The sequence below is a fragment of the Tyto alba genome, unplaced genomic scaffold, assembly GCF_018691265.1.
Source record: "Tyto alba isolate M040663 unplaced genomic scaffold, T.alba_DEE_v4.0 Super-Scaffold_7, whole genome shotgun sequence".
In the NCBI taxonomy this organism is placed as follows: Eukaryota; Metazoa; Chordata; class Aves; order Strigiformes; family Tytonidae; genus Tyto; species Tyto alba.
In genome coordinates this window covers 16072566-16086757 of record NW_024881328.1, presented here as the reverse complement: position 1 = coordinate 16086757, position 14192 = coordinate 16072566, and positions in this window count along the sequence as shown.

The following is a 14192-nucleotide window of genomic DNA, read 5'->3' as shown; positions in this document are numbered from 1 at the left end:
CAGTGGGCTCAGGACACCCTGAGCCCCTCTTTTAAAGACCCACATCAGAGGCCAGGTGAGTTTCCCAATCTGCTTGCTTTTTGCCTAGAAGACGGTGTCCCAGGCAGCGTTTCCATACCTTACCAACCAGTTCTGGCTGTTCTGATGCTTTCCAGGGTGTATAATCATACCTATGGAAGCAGGGACACATGGGGTCTCCTAGGGCAGCCTCTGGCCCTGTTTATGAGTTCGTCCTCTGGCCCAACACTGAGTTTGGCAGTGAAGGAAATACCAGCAAACCTCTGTCTGGGCTGTGGGGGATGAGGTGTAGGGTATTCTCATATGTGAGGGCAGTAGGATTAGGGTTTTAAGAACAGGAGCCTGTAGTCTTGCTTGCATCACTGACTTTTGAGGGGATTCTTTGGAAATCAAGGATGCTGTTTGTGTGAATATGGTGTCTGGGAGGAAACAGACCCTGACTCTTCTTGTCTATAGCTGTGCTGAAATCAGGAATAAAATTATATATTATAGTCAAAAGGGTTACCTGATGAAAATTAATATTTCATCCAGTTGTTCATAAGCCAAATGCTGCAAATGACTCACCACTGGGTGAAGTTCATACCACAGATATCACTGCCTTAGTAAATAATGCTATTAATTGTTTGCATTTAGTTCTGTTTGTTAATCTCTCTTGGACATGTTATTTGCAGTTGTCATCAAGACAAATTTGCATCCTGCCAAACTGCAAACAAGGACTTCCATCCCCACCAGTTTATTCAAGCCAGCGGTTTCAATTAGCTGAACTGTGAAATACATCTGTGTTAGGAAGAGAAGTACCATATCTAACAAGTAATTTTTTCTCTGTATCAAAATAGCAGTATCACAATGAAGATCTGATCTCAATGACTGGAATAGAACTATGAATAATAGTATCTAATCGAGATATTAATTAAAACTTGTAATATCATCTTAATGGGAACATGTTGCAAAGTTAAATTGGATTTTTTTGTCCCCTTTTAAATTAGGACAGTCGATTAACAGGTGTTTTCCATATGTAATTATATTCAGTGGAATAAAAAGCTGAGTTAAACATTACAGTTGTATAGGGGTGTATTACTGTCAGGCACTTTGAGAGGATGAAGGCAGAGAGGAGTAAAAATGTGGACCAGGATGCTCTGGCTATGTTCCAGTTTTCTAATCACATCCTACTTAGTCAAAGCTGGCTGGTAGTTTCAATTAGTTGCTGTGTTCTCCTCATATTTCCTTGGAGGGCTGGGTGCTTTGCACTATAAAATTGAAAAGCTGCTTCCCCCTATGTGTGCTTGCCTTTAACTCTCAAGTGACACAAATTTCAAATAACAGGTCTATTTCGACTTAATTTTTGTGTGCAGGAAAAGCTTTTCACTTTATCTATCTCTCTGTATAGGTATATATGTATGAACAGACATATGTATGTTTTTCTTTAAAGGCTGCCTACAAACTGAATCTTCCTGTGGATAGAACAGTGCTTTTGCTTTTCTCATGGAACATACCTGGATGAAAATTTGTCACATTGTTTTTGCTGAAAAATATGGTTGTATGTTTTCTAGCTTTCTAGTTGTACAGCTGATGGCCTCACAGCCTAATTCAGCTCATCACCCTGACTGATTTTTAATGTTTTGACAAGTGGTCTAGTATTGAGCTTCCACAGCAAGAAGACTTTAGAATCAGTCCCTTTTGATGGTCTGGTGACGACAGGGGTTAAAACAGAGATATCTGGGTCTGAAGGCACGGGATAAAGAACAAAGCTGTGTCTGTCCGGACAAAACCAGATTTTTTGTTATTTTAGTATTTGTCAAGTAGACTATTGAGCATCTGTAGCTACCCACATGTAGAGGTCATCAGTGTGACTTGATCATGGGATTTATGCTCCATAATGCTGAAGGGATAGATCTACTCTTCAAGTAAGACTGTAAGGGTGCTTCAGAATTAACTTCATTTACCCTCTTATAAAATGAATATTCAACATTTACATCAACAAAATCTGTTTCATTCAAAATCCAAAGCCTGCCAAAATCAATGGAAGACTTTCCATGAACTTCAGTGAGCTTTGGTTATAAGTGAAAAGAATTAATTTTGCAGGAATAAGAATGTCTGAACAGTCTTTACAAGAAAATAGGAAATCATAGGAATAGTTTGCATTTATACAGAACTCTTCCCCTAAGGATTTCATCCTATTTAGAAAATGGAGTCCTTGAATGAGCTTTAGCTCCATTTAAATATGCACAAATATAGAAAGAGATTGTTTTATTTAAGAAGGTTTTTCTTTCTCCCCATCAAGCATAACTTCTTAATCATGCAGTTTTTCCCTTTTTCTGGTTTCTCAGTATTTTTCACCACCCCTAGCCAGACATTAGACTTCCTAGGACAGCCAGATCCCTGTCTTGACAGGTTATTAATTATCACAGCTGGAGGTGGGGTGTTGTGGCTGTTCCTTGCTGTTTGTCATTTGACAGTAAAACTGGATGAACACTAAGGCTTTGGAAAAAAGTAGGAATAAACCCCAACATTTGTATACAGTGCACATTGACTGAACAGATGCTGTGTTGTTTTTCAGAACATCTCCAATGTCTCTTATCCTTCTTTCTTGAACGTCTCTTTTCTGAACTCAGAGATCTTAAAACAGAGAATATTGTGATAGCAGAACAGTACAGAAGATAGAAATTTGTTTCTGAAAATATTTTGCCTTAATTAAAGATATTTCCAAAAAATCTGCAGAGCAAGGTTGAAGTAGACTGGTGATGACAGAATACATTTAAAACAAACAGAAGACCCCTTCCAAAAACAAGGCCATATACCAGGAAACACGGATGAATTTAAGAGATCCTAAATTCCCTACATCTATCTGTTATCTGAAATCACTCATTCTGAGGGTGATTCATTTGGTTTGTGGTGATGACTCAGTCATTGATTTCATGAAAGTTTGCAATGGTGAGTGTGATTAGATAGGCATTTTTAGAAGGATGTTGCTTTGGGTTACCAGGAAGCTTTCTGTGAGCATGTACACCACTTGTATGCTAAGGTGAAGCAAGATTCTCCCAAGGGCATGAATGGGCCACGAGGAAATTCAGACCAGTGAAGGACAGTTCTGGCATTAGGGCCAGGAGGTGCAAAAGCAGCCAAGGGGCACCATTAGAAGCACTAAGCCTACAGAAATTGTCCTTTCCTTAGCTTCTGAGGCACCTCTGGGGCTGACGTTGAGCCGGAGCGTAGAGAAGGAGTTGGAGGAGTCTGTGCAGCCCACACCAGGACAAAGCACCTTCTTAGAAAGATGAATTCATATTTATGTTAGGTTTATCTGTTTTCCCCGATACTTCTTAGGCTTCGCTGCTGTTGTGAGGCTCTGAAGAGCAGACAATATCCAGGAGAGGGCAGTGCTGTACTCGCACATCAGCTGGATCAGGTTGGAAAGCCAGGACCGTTGTGGAAATACTGTGAGTGATGAGAAACTGTTCTTCTCATGTAATCAGTTCACTTAATTAGTGACAGATTCTTCTGCCATATTTACACTAATTTTATTTTTATATCTGGTCAATCTCTATCATGGAAGTCACTAGATGTCATCAAGGTAAATTGTGACAGCAACACCGCCTTGTGGTTTCATTTTTCTTCCTAGTTAGACTGTGATCTGGGAGGAAGAAAAGAGAGGGATGGCCATCCTAAATTTGAATTTAATAGTAGCACTAAAAAGGAAGGACTTTATCACTTGAGGAACACTTTGCAGTGTTTCCTGAAAGTGAACAAACTCTGTCTCCTTTCCCTTTTCTCCAGAAGTTTTGCTGTGCCCAGATCCCTCAGCCTGGATATCCATCACCTGTAACCCACTTGCACACTGTGCTGGGCTTCCTCATTCATTTCATCCTGAAGGACCCCAGCAGTCTTGGCTACCCTCAAATGTAGCTAAATCAGTTGAGATCAGATCATTTCATTGTTTTGCAGCATGGTACCAAGGCCTTAAATCATGGAAGGAGGTAGGGAGTGAGATGATTACAAAGCTCCTAACATATGGAAGGGACAGACTGCATTTGAGCTAACTGAAGCCAGACAGTGAACTGCAGTGATCCACACTGGACATGACAAATGTATAGCTCATCTTGGCCTCCATCTGGGAAGAAAGGGAGAATAACAGACATACTTCAGCTCCCAGGGAAAGATGTATGAAGATTTGTGAACTGAAGTTCACACTGGAGACACAGGGGGTGTCTGGCACTCCGTGCTGGCAAAGAAGGTGCTTTATGCCCAGCAAGTTGACAGACTGGGACGTCAGCCTGTGTCCATATAAAAGCTTCTGGCTATACCTGCCGTTTATCTCTTCTGCACTTGTTTTCAGAAACAACTACTTCTTTCCTGTCTGAGTTTCTCTTGTCTCAGAGGTGCCCCCCATACAACAGCTTCTCTCTGGCTCCAAAACTGGTTACAGCTGTGAGCATCATCACTATTGCTCCAGGCATGTGCATCTGCTGCATGACTGCCACTCATCCTATTCCATGAGGCTTAAATTTCAGTGTTCAAGTAACTTGAAAGGGCCAGAGAAGGCAAATTTCCTACGTGCACATTTTAATGTCACTCCCCGTGCTACTAAACCCCCAAATTCATCCCCCTCTTGCACAGCTGTGTCTCACATCACAGACAGATATCTTTGAGGAACAAGCATAGAGAAGAAAAGGAGCAATGAGTGACAAACAAAAACAGTGAAGGCCAAGTTCAAAGCAAACAGGGTGTGATTCTTCACATAAGGTGTGGTTAAGTTGTGAAAATGCGTGATGAAGGATATTGTAGAAATCATTTATTTATCTGGCTTTGGGGGAAACCTGGACAGATTCTTGGAAAAGAATCTCCATCTCCCTGCAAATACTGTATTTTATAAACAAAACACAGCTTGTGAGGTGATGCTCTGAGCAGTCTCCATTTATCAGCCTTTGAAAGTCTACTATTTTATGCATAAAAAAGAATGAAAAAGTTTCCAACTAGATGAATTTTCATCTTTACGTCACCCAAACCTTTTAGTGCTAGTCAGTTGTGTTACATACTAACATCAACATTCAAAGAAAATTTGTTTGCAAATTTGTCTTGAGGACAACCTAGAGATGATGCTCAGTAAATGACCTTTTTTCAATTCACCTCCTCCCTGTAGGCATTTTAGAGTCACAACAAGTCTGAAGCCATGCTACTTGAATACTGATCTCAGACTTTGCAAACTAAGCAGGATCAGGACTGGGACATATTTGACTGGAGAAACCTCCAAGACAAATCCAGCAAACCTCAAGAGGTGACATGAGAATTTTAGGTCTGAATGAATGTCACTGGATGATGGTGTTACTGATCTGCTGTCTTTACAGAACTTCTCCCTTAGGTAATGCGCTTAGCTACATATGAGGATATTCAACAATGTATTTGTAATTGGGACTCACTCCACCTATTGGGAAAGCTTTCAGATGTCTCTCTGGGTATTAGTCAGAGATGCCCCATCAAACCCAGTGAGAGGAACATACTTTTTAAGTGTTAATGTGGGGGGAGGTGAACATAAAGGAACTATTCACAGCCAATACATTTGATTTCCTTGACATCCACTGCAGGGTCTGAAGTGAAATGATACCCAAACATATCTAGAGTGCAAATATCTGGGACAGTGTGGTGGGTTGACCTTAGCTGGATGCCAGGTGCCCATGAAGCCACTCTATCACTTCCCTCCTCAGCAGGAGAGGAGGAGAGGAAATAAGATGGAAAAAAAAACAACTTGTGGGTGAAGATAGAGGCAGTTAAAAAAAAAAAAAAATTAAAGGTTGTGTGCAGAAGCAAAGGAAAACAAAATATTTTATCCTCTACTTCCCATTAGCAGGTGATGTCCAGCCAATTCCCAGGAAGCAGGACTTCAGTATGAGGTTTCTCCAGAAGCCAAACATCATAAATAACAAATGCCCTCTTTCCTCCTCTTTTCTTTTAGCTTTGATTTCTGAACAGACATCATATGGTATGGAATTTCCCCTTGGTCAGTTTGGGCCAGCTGTCCTGGCTGTGTCCCCTCCCAAGATCTTGCCCACCCCCAGCCTACTGGTGAGGGGGGAATGTTGGCGAGACAGCCTTGATGCTGTGCGAGCACTGCTCAGCAGTGGCCAAAACACTGGTGTGTTATCAACACCTTTCTAGATACCAATACAAACCATAGCAGTATGAGGGCTTCTATGGGGAAAATTAACTATCTCAGCCAGACCCAATACAGATAGAAAAAGTATTTCTGATGCCAGTGACAGACCCTTTCAAAGGGAAAGACTTACTGGGGGCCTTATCATAATTCTGGTTCATGCTTTCTGAGACAGCCATTTAGGGATTGCTGAATTGTTGCTATTTTAAAAGCTTCAGGAGAGGGAAAGCTGAAATCTGAGCAGTCGTCATCTGATTATACCAGTTCCTCCTTAAATATTAAGTGTATATAATAATGCCTTTTCCTTATGGAATCTAAACTGATAATAGTTTTGCTGTTAAAATGCCATATTGTGCAAGGGAAGAAGTAGATGCTTTCTGCTTCATACCGTACTTTTTGTCAGTGAAATTTCTGTAAAGGTGATGGGCTCTTTAATATGTTATATCCAGGAGGCTCTGTCCCTAGTTTGAATATTTGCCCTTGGGATCCAAGTACAGACAGATGCTTCTGCAGTGAAGAGTAAAAATCTCTGCTACCATTTTACTGCCTTATTGAACTGGTTATCTCAGAAGGAAACATGTTGCTTCCAGTCTCTTATTTACCACAAGAGACGGTCAGTCAGTACCCTACCAGTTTCCATTCTCCCTACATAATTGTTTCTCACATTGAAAGAAACAGTGTATGTTCACCACATAGTTCATGTCATGGATTTATTTTCTCTTGTATCTTGCTGGTATGTCCACTTCTCAGTTCATCATCTGTTACTTTCTACAAAGAAAGAGTTCCTAAATCCATGTGTGTGTATATAGAAGGGATGCAGACTTCAGTTTGACTGTAATTATTTCCTGCTAGTCCCGCAAATTCAGCTGCTTATGTCTCAAATGTATGCTGTAGTTGGGTTAATATGAAAGAAATAAAGCTACTTAACTTGGCTTGTATTGCAAGTTTGGGAGACAGTTTATTGAGTGGCAACATATTTCAGTCACTTGCATTTACTACTTCATATTGTCCTGTATGAATAATATATGCTTGTGCGAATTCCCTCGGAAAGAAATAATCTGTGAAAAGTGATTTAAATTTTGTTACTTTGTTCATGTTGGAAAGTTGAAAAGCTGCCTTCAGCCAGAAATCAATATTTTGTCATAAAACCTAGATTTTCTCTAAGAAAACAACAAGATTTTCTGGGAGAATACTAAAGAAAATATTGCTTATTTCTAAGCAAAAAAATCCAGTAGTGTATTATATGAGAAAAACATGTGTTTACATCATTAAAACCTGGGGACAGTATTCTCAGTGAACTTTGCACAATGCATGATCTAATGCACAACAAATCTTCATGCAGTCCCAGTGTGCTTGCAAACCAAGTCAAGGTAGTTACATATGCTGTCAGAATAGGTGCAGAGTCAAATTCAGCTTAAAAATGTATCCATGTCTTTGCATAAAGCTGGACCATCTTGCTCATCAAAAAATGTGCCTCTTACAGCTCTGGTTTCTGCGCGCTGAAGCAAAATGCTGCAGCACCTATCTTCCTGTTCTCCTTGCCTGCTCTGTCTGCTCATCTCCATTGGTGGAGGCAGCAAGAATGAACATGTGCCCAATACATTTTGAAAGTTTTATTTTGGTATGCTAATGGAAGACCAGCCTCAAGGGTGGCTTAAGCTAATATGCTGTCTCCTGAATTCAGTGTCCAACCTGTAAGCACACATTCTTTTACTGTGTTCAGGGGTGATAACTGGTGACAAAAACCAGAAGTGAATAAAGGAGAATAACACCTTACATTCCCAAGTTAGATTTAAAAAGCCTTTAGTCTCTCTGAGCCTGTCTTCCACCTGTAAAAGGATTTAGAAAGATAAATGTCTGAAGTCCTCCACAGTGTACTGTATCAAGGGTCAGAAATGTAACAAAACCAAACTAAATATATGAACTAGAAATCCAAGTTAGCCTGGTTATCACCATTGAAAACTGGTAGGATAATTTGGGTCTTATATTTTTCCTGATTACCCTTTTACAGCTAGTGTACCGGCTATAGAAGTTAGTTAAAGCTTCAGTAATTTATTCCACTATTCACAGTGTTGAAATCCCTTGCTGACATGTTGATGGAATTCTACACAGCTGGAGAGTCAAATTAAGCACGCAGCAGTGTATAAAGCTGGTTAAATTCAGACACAATCCACTGTGAAGCAGATAAGTCTGACCAATACAAAAAGCCAGGCTTTATGAGAGACATCCAAATAATGAAAAAAAAAGATTAAAAAAGAAAAAAAAAATCAAATACGTAGTAAAGGACTAGTTGAGTTTATATTATGTATGGGTATGCATATAGGTACGTATGCATACACACTTATATGTATATATGTGTATATATACATAACAAGAACAAAACTGGAGTGGTATGATTGTCAAATTGTATGATAACAAATCCCTTGGCTTTTGCTTAAATAATAAAGATTAAATAACACAGTGGTTTTCCAGAAAATCCTCTCTTGTTTGGCAAACTTCTAAACCACAAAAGAACAGTTTTGAGCCTTAGCCAAATTCTTTCTGTACTGAGTTGACAGAGATCCTTTTTTCTGAATCAGTGCGTAACATTACCATGCATGTTTATGGTAACAGCTCCACAACCCCTTTTGGCTGAAAAATTAGTGAAACTCTACATGTTTTGGATTAATTGACGAGTAACCAAATATCATCTAATATCCAATTGCCTCAGCCAGACTGCTCATTAGCACTGAATTATAGAGCTTTTCTTAGCTATCACTGAGCTCATATTTTACTGTTGGCCATTTTCATTTTCCTGCTGCTTTTGCCCGTACTGTTTGTTTTGTTTATTTGGTGGGCAGATAAAATACCTGCAGTTTTGCACTGGATTTAACACAGTTAAGATCCAAACTATTCTTGAAAAGGCTGCTCCTGCTTCTCTTTTCATCCCAGGATATTCATTCCCTCATGCTCTTTTTGCCACACCTAAAGCTTATGTAGGTCTCTGATGAATCAGGCTAAGGAGCTGCTCTGGCTGAAAATGAACTTAAAATAAAAATCTACACTCCCCAGAGTGCCCTGATCCCTCTCATGGCATAGTGAGGGCTGGACCAAGGAAAGGGCAGGAATTCACAACCATGTGCAGTGGAATGATCTTCAGCAGCTCTGTTGATTTAGAATAGGCTTCATGGTGCTTTTAAGCCATCCTATTGCTTGCTGGAAAAATATGCTGTGTGTAGCACAGGTTTATGCCAGTCTTGAATACACTGTCATGACAAAAACAGGAAAGATTAAGTATTCCCTGCTGCACGCAGCATAGTTTTGTAGAGTCCTTCACTACCCAAAACTCATATTGATACAGAAATTACTCACTTTGGTAGTGTCTATATAAAGATTCTCAGCGTTAGATGTAGCTTTAATGGGAATCAGTGCTCAGAAATACTTTATGAACAGAGTAAGTTGCCCAGGCTGGAGATGGCTCTGCTCTTTCCCTGCAAGTTTTGGTTCTGTATAATTAAATCTCACCTGTTAGTTTTTCAAATCCTCCAGAGATGAGCTAAATTATTTGCTATTAAATCTTCCTAAATTAATTAGGTTATTTTGATGGAGTAAATTTGGTTCATTTCAGAAGCAGCACTCCAGTTTCTGTAAAGTCACATCATCATTCTGAGGGCATAGCAATATCTTTGTTAACATTTCTTTCATGCATATTTTGCTAGCTTAAATCCAGAGCTAGGAGAAAAGCAGCTTTTTGTTCAGAAATTAAGGTTTTTTGGTTTTTTTTTTTTTTTTTTAGCATAAATAATTTCCTATTCTTGTGTAAGCAAGCTGGAATGAATGATTGACAACATAATAATTTGGTCGTAATCATTATAGAACAATAAAGATTTTGCCTTCTTTTTAGTTTTCTATCTACAAAGTAGGGATACAGTTTCTGTCTCAGAGGAGAATTATGAAGATTTCTTGGTTAATTCTTGGACTGCATTTTGTCTGTGCTAAGTACCATATAATTATTTAATGTCCCAGTTACAGACGATTGACACTATGTCACATCCTTGGAGTATTGCTCACTTTATTTTTTAAGACTGAAAATCTGAATGATATACTTGTTCTGATCATAATGCATCAAATATCAAAGTACAAATGTGGAGTTTTTTATAATACTAAGAATTATACTCCAATGCATGCATTTTTTTTTATTTGTTTGCTCCTAATACACAATATGTTTCAATCATTTTATACACAACTGACAAAAACATATCCTGCTATACATCTCTGTAACCTCAAGAAGGTTCTTGGATGTTTTCTTCTTCATATGGCCTAGACTGTAACATCGTGTTATTGCAAAATTCACCTTTAGGAGACAGAGCTATTTATATGACTAAATTTCAGGTGTGCTCAAAGTCGCGATTGCAACGTTGAGGAGTCTAATAAAAGCTCATCACTTATTAATTGGAAACTAGTTTTAGTATGTGCACCTGAGCACAAAAAATAGCAAAACTGAGTCATTGAATGTTCTTGTAGAAGGAAGTCTGCCTTTTATAACAATTTGGTGGCTTCAGGCCTCAACAATCCATACTTTTTGGTTGTAGCAACCACTAGTAATGAGCACTGTCATTTTGAGTGGGTTACATTTATTTGACTTCACTCACTGGGGCCTTTAAGAAGAATAGGCACCAGCCCAACACCAAACAGCCCAGAGCAAAGCAAGCAAGAGCATGACTCAGTGGTCTAGAAATTGTGAATATACTTCACATTGAGTTTTGTTGAATTTCTGAAAGAGATATAAACCAACAGAAGCAATTAAAAAAATGCCCATGTGACTCAGTTGCCCCCTCCTACATGTTGTACTCTGATTACTGCACTGCAGAGTCATGTTCTTCCTTGAGTGCACTGCCCCTTTGATCTAATATGTTGCGGAGCCGTGGACAAACGACACACCGAGACAGGTTCAATGTGGGTGATAGAGCATCAATCAACGTGTGTCTTTATTGGTCCAGGGTACGTATACTTATACAGACAACGATAATTATTATGCCTACTAGTCACTAGCTGATTGGCTTAAGCTCTAAAGGTCGTATTCGCACGGTCCACCTACTTGCAGTTAGCTAACAGCACAAGCTTCTCATAACACTAAGTTTCTCATGCCACTATTTCTAATTCCTCTTAACCTGTTTCGCCACACCACGGTACACAGGGCTGAAGCGTCCTTGACATTCTTCATGTATCAGCAGCTGCCAGCAGCTGCAGGCAAACTCTAGTGAGGCCCAGCATCAGCGAGGCAGCATCAGCCCCTAGAACAGGCTCTGATCATACAATTGCTCGGTGGGCTCAGGACCCTTGTCTCTGAGCCATTCTCCAACAATTACCCCTTTTTCTTTTTGTATGAGCAGAGCCTGCCCTAACGTTCGTTCAAAGATTTTCTTAATACAGGACAAGGCACAACTTGAGCATGCAGGCTTACAATCTATTGGCTAAAGGCACAGGACCCTTGTCTCTGAGCCATTCTCCAACAATATGTCCTGTTGAATTTGTCCTTGTATGTCAGATGTCTTTCCTTCCTTCCCTTAGAGCACAGTGGTGGGACACATCCAGGTGAAGGGGTCTGACTTCTTGCTGTGGCAGATGTTTTTGTGGTAAAGTTGATGCTTAACTTGTACTTTAGGGGTACACCAGACTCTGACCCTGAAGGGTCTGAAATGTTACTCTGTGAAGCAGGATCTGATGAGGTTCACTTGGAGACCCCCAAAGGGCAGCCTTGCACATGTTCCCTTTGCTTTCTCTGCACACAGAGAGGACAGCATGCAAACAGCCTCTATGGTCATGACTTGTTACAAACCTGTCCTGGAAATTTTTGGATCAAAAATACAAATCCCTGATGAGATAAGATTCTGTTAAACTAGATTTCTAAGTAATGTTATAGCATAAGACTTAGAAATTAAGAAATATTTAAAGTCCTGTTTTAGACACCCAAGCTTTTTCATTAGACCTGGTCTGTGTGTTTTGAAGAGATCTGCCTCCTTCAACAGTTCAGTTCTGGTTGTATCTGCATTATCATGGCTTTTTGTAGTCAGACTCCCTATCCCTAAAGCTAAATCACAGGTGACTGTCAGAAATAAAACCTGCAGACATTGATCCAATAGATCACTAAATGACATGCTTAAACCATGATCCTTAAGATGTGAGACACACTTGTCATGCATTTACGTAGATGCTTTGGAATAAAGAGCCTCAGTTTCATGGAGGTCCAGACTTCACAACACACCATTTAGGGAAATAACCATTTGGCTGAGACCTACCCCACATTTCAATTTCACATCCTACATCCCCAAAAACCAACACCCCAAACTTTTAACTCCCCCACTATATACCCACATCTTTCCAAATCAGGGCTATCACTACATCTTTCTTTCTCACTTTCTCACTCTCCTGTGATACAGATTCACCTCTCCAAAACACATCCCTACCTACCCTTGACTCTATCTTTTTATATCCTCTTGGAAATTATGATTGCTTCTGCATGTATTCAGTCTTATGTCTGTGATCATCCAGTTTCCCAATTCTCTGCTGTCCACCTTGGGGGGCTGACCAACTTTCTAGTCTGTTGGTGTTGTTCAATGGGGTTTCTTTACAAGATTCTGCACATTACACAGTAGGAAAGCTGTAAGTGACAGAAGCTTTTACCTCCTGTGGGAACAACTTACCAGAGATTGCCTGCCATACAGTGTCTTGTTCCTGCTTGAGGTGGCAACTCTCAGATCCTCAACATTTCACTTCATTTCCATACATATTGCTGTCCAAAATTAATGCCTTTCACATTTCAACATGCTAAAGTATGCAGTCAGAAAATCAGCACATCTGATAAGCAAGCAGATCATGAACTGCTCATGACCCCCTTCCTGGTCATGACTATTATAGTCAATAAAGAGAAGCTACAGAAAAAATGCCCATAGTATCTAAATATTAAAGCTTTGAGAAAGGTATTAATGTTTTCTTTATCTCTTGAAGACACGAAGGGATGTCTTTGTCTCTCCTGAAATTCTACCAGAGGTACAGCAGGGATGAATCTGCACCATAAAAACAAAATTACACAAAAGAAAATTAAACTAATAAAAAGAGAGAAAGAGAGATTACAATAACAATAAAAAACAATAGGCAAAAGAGAAAACAACTCCCCCTCCTTATTGTTATGCATCCAGAATCAGTGTCTTACTCATTTGTTAAACTTTTATGGCACTGGGAGTCTCAAATACTAATTTTCTTCAGCATGAAAGTGCCCTTTTTAATGGGATGAATATGATGCTCCCAGTGCAGGCAAGAGCAGGCATCTGGGGGATGCTAATTTTATATTCTACCCTGCTGGAGGTTTGTGGGCTAGACACCTTTGTCTTGTTGTTTCTCCTACCCTTTTTCTGTCCTAAGCTACTGATGCTGCAAGAACATCTGGTCAAAAAACATCTGTTAAAACCAGATGAAACAGAATTTTGATGTCGCCGTGTTACAATTTTCATTGGCAGCGAGGCTAAAAAGAAATCACTTTTCTAGAAAGTAAAATCTTTTGCCTCAAAAATGAAATGGTGTTGATTTGGAAATGAGGCACGAGTACCTCATGGGAAGAGCAGTCATGTGGTGTGCTGTCATGGTGGGGATATCCCTTGCATCCTGCTAAGTGAGGGTGTGATGAATCATAGGAGGGGTTATCCTAGGGACAAGGAGAGAAAGAGGCAGTGCAGCAACATTATTTATTTGCAATAATGGAAATTCCTGTTGGGAAAAGAATGTCCTTCATCCTTCTGTGAAAAATAGAAAATTAAAGTTTTACCTGTGACAAATTGAAAAACCTGTGTACAGTGATGAAAGCCTTTGCTTCAAGGTCTTCATATGGGTAAGCATACAGCTGAGCCCAATATCACTGGAATTTCAGCACCCATAATAGAAATAATTATCTATACTGGCTGGTTTGCAGAGGTTTTCATTACTTGCTGAGCTTTATTTAGTGCACTGTGTGTGTACTAACAACACACATCTCTCCAGGACTTTTGAAAAAGTAGGC